The 3,564-nt window shown below is 46.5% G+C and overlaps 1 long non-coding RNA gene across 1 annotated transcript; it reads right to left on the minus strand.

Moving 5' to 3' along the window:
* Nucleotides 1-675: 675 nt before the first annotated feature.
* LOC149325786 (uncharacterized) lies at nt 676-3,348 on the minus strand. The gene is made up of 3 exons (XR_016286137.1): nt 2,824-3,348; nt 1,998-2,069; nt 676-1,630 (listed from the first exon to the last, which is right to left on the minus strand). It is a non-coding gene; the product is annotated as an uncharacterized LOC149325786 (long non-coding RNA).
* Between the last annotated feature and the right edge of the window lie 216 nt (nt 3,349-3,564).

Raw genomic sequence — 3,564 nt, forward strand, 5'->3', positions numbered from 1 at the left:
CGTCTTAATTTTATCTTTGTGAAGTTTGCAAGCTTGTAATGAAAGACTTATGATCATTAACATGTTCACAGTGTCCATATTGCTGTACGTTTGCTTTGCAGATTCAGGAGCGTCACGTGCAATGTGCCTGGAAGTGGCCATGACGCTACATTGCTGAGGATATCGAATGTGTACAGGAGAAGTGATGAGCTGCTGCCGAAAGGGGAGAAGGTTTTCCACGGACACGCAATCCCTTTTATGCTGTTGGGTGATCCCGCATATCCGTCGCTTCCGTGGATATTGAAAGGTTATACATCTTCACAAGGAAGACTCACAAAAGAGCAGGAGTCCTTTAACGTCTACCGCAGCTCTGGCCGCAACGTGGTGGAGCATGCTTTTGGGAGACTGAAGGGACGATGGCGTGTGGCGCTTAAGCGTGCTGACATCAACTACAAGTTTATGCCTACTGTCGTCACAGCAGTATGCATCCTACACAATTTTTGTGAGGAGAGGGCAGATACAGTTCCAGACGTTTGGTTAGTGGATGTGAGAGGCTGGGAATGCAACATATTTCCCCAACCACCAACACGTCCTCGCCAAGGCAATTCTGCTAGTGGAGTACGAGACTTTCTTTGCGATTTACTGGCACAGAACTTACCCCTACGTTCGTCTTCATGGTGAACAAAACAGATCTCAATGAAATGTAAAAGCAGTGTGACTTCCGATGATGCATACGGGAGAGCCACTGATGCTGTCTCCTTCTAAGTTCCCCTCAATTAACTGATATTACGCTTAGAAAAGAAACTGCTTTAACTGCAGAAATGAACTTATGCGTCTTGGCCATTGTGAGTGCCCGCAGAGAAGGTAGCATGACTTGCTGTACATGATAAAATAATACTCAGCTGATACACACCACAAGCAATTTATTATACTGTTAGGCATGAGCATATGATGTAATTAGTATTCGCAAATGCTGTTGGCTGTGGGGCCATTACAGTAGTGGGACGTAACACGAGTTTAATTCGAAACATTTACAAGGAATACGAATTTAACTATAAATTTCAGTGACATTATATGCAACGTAATACTTCAAACAGTGTTTGTAACTGATTTTCAGACTTTTAACGCAAGTGCAGATAAATCACACAACACGAGAACAAAAAGTGAGTAGAGAGAAATCACGCAGTCAATGAGTACATTTACGGTGTACAGGGTTCTCACTGCCTGCATTGACTAGGGCCGTGGCTTTGCTCGTGCTGGGGGGTTGCTGGAGTTGGCGATGCCAGAACATTAGAAATAGGCCCAAATGCTTGTACAGGGTGCTGGAAAACCTGTGCTGGCTGGCCAAACAGTTGTGCAGGTGATTGGTGAAACATTGGCTGGCCTAAAGCATGGACAGGCTGGGCCATTATTTGCGTTACTAAGGCCTGTGTGCTTGAAAATAAAGAGGCCGTAATTTGGGCCATTGTCTCCTTGAAGTTTCTGTTCTCTTCCTCAAGCAGTTTCTTTTGTTGCTCAAAAATAAGCCTCGTTTGTTCTATCATGAGCTCGCCATTTTGTTTATGTTGCTCCTTTAGGAGGTCGGCAAGCTCCGAATTCCTGCTGCGCCTTATCCGCTTTGGTGGTGGTGAAGAGCTGCCGGCGCCATTCGCTGCAAGGAATCGAGAAAAAGGGCAAAGAGTAAAAGTGCAACCATTAGTTCAACTCTAGAATAGACGAATTTGTTTCAAAGAATGTCATGTAGTCTGATGCTGTTGAGAGCCTCCTGCGTATCACATTTTTTTATCTTTTATTTCACCTGACGACGCATGAAATAGGCACCTCAGTTGTTATCCAATGCAATTATATGCAAATATTTGTTATTCTTGACTTCCCTAAAAGAGGTTTTGCGCGAAGTAAATTCAGAGTGCATAAAATCTATGTACTGCAGCTATTCGCACATATTTGCTCCTAGCACGTAGTACTTAAACGCAAAAAAGAACGTGCAAGTGTTAAATAATAGTCAAGTTTTTACTTACACTGTGAAGTGCTTGCAGAGAATTGCGAACTGCCCTCAGGTGACATCGTATCATCATCTGCGTCGCTTGTGTCTGTAATTGAACAGCAATAAATAAAGGCGCGTGTTCGTATGCTGTGCACTGTGAATCAGTTAAAGCAGTAAATTCTACCTGGTGCAATATTATATTCAGGTAAGTAAATCAAACGGAATTACATTGGCATTTCTAAATGTATGTAAGGAAATACGTTCTGCCCTATTCACGGCATCGCTCAGGCGCTGTCCCTCTTACGCCAACCGATACCGCGCGTTCCGTGCCCTGGCGGAGGGGCCAGACCGTACGTCTGCTCTCGGCGAGCGTGGGAAATATTTGGCTTCGCCTGGGATACATGAGTACTCTACAAGGCCACGTTATGCGGCTGCCGATCGGCTTCTGCCTACCGCGGCATGCAACGTGTATGGAGCGACTCCCAGCACAAGTTCAACGCCCTTAGGCGCGCGATGGCTTTGATACGCGCTGGCGCGGTATATCTCAAACTGAGCGAGTACTGTTTATTAAAAATACAGCAAGGCTCGTACATAGCCATCATAAATGCCTCAGCAAAATTTGCGCTGCAAAGGAGTGACATTTTAAAGTACCCAATTCTAACCGAGTTCTTTTCTTACTGCCACCGAACCTAAGCTATCACCGAGTCCCACATTTTAAACTTTCCCCGGCAATCATATGTGAAGCCCGTAAACACACTCGCATCGCTGCATAAACTCATAAAATGCTGACATTTCATATGTGCACGTACAGCGACTACCGGTGCATGCAGACGCAAAAAGCGGGCATTTAAGGACTCCACCTGCAATGCTGTCGTCATCGCCGGTTGCGTTGGTATCGATGCCATATGTTTGGGCTTCAACCATCGGGCGGTGAGACAGTATGGCGCTCATTATATCAAACCATTGCCACTTGGACGGTGCCGCACCACTAAGCTTCTGCAGCTCTCTTTCCTGCGGAAACAAACGAGCCATTCTTAAAGGGACACTGAGGAGAGCACTATTAATATTTTTTATAGTAAAATTCGATAGTTCGGCATGCCATGGCTTTGTGCCACTTGGCCGGCAGCGAAATATGCATTTATTTCTAAGAAATTTGGATTCGAAGTTGAAAAAGTTTTTCCCGCCGCTCTGATTCAAACTTGGGATTCTCCTGTGACGACACAGGACTAAGTGACGTGAAACATGACGTGCGCATGACGTACCGCAGACTCCGTGATTTCTGGCCGCCAGCAGTGCGGCCTAGCAGCAGCCGAAAAGAAAGCTACCGCCGACCGCACGTTGAAGGCATCTATCGGCTATTGCGGCCGTCGCTATAGTCGCTTCGATTACGTTTGCACTGGCGTTCTGCCAGCGTTACGATGGATCTCGTTTTCGAAGTCGTCAACGAAGTTCTCGCAAATAGACAACTTTAGCATGCCGTGTACCTTGTTACCGCTAGCGGAATACCGGGAGCCCGCCTACCGCCGGAAAACAGGCGCTGATTGGTCCCGATGCTTCAGGAGCGCGCGTAGCTGCCGGGCACGTGGCGCCATCTGGCGACG

Source organism: Amblyomma mixtum, chromosome 10 (genome assembly GCF_055824585.1).
Source record: "Amblyomma mixtum isolate Tamu chromosome 10, ASM5582458v1, whole genome shotgun sequence".
Lineage (NCBI taxonomy): Eukaryota > Metazoa > Arthropoda > Arachnida > Ixodida > Ixodidae > Amblyomma > Amblyomma mixtum.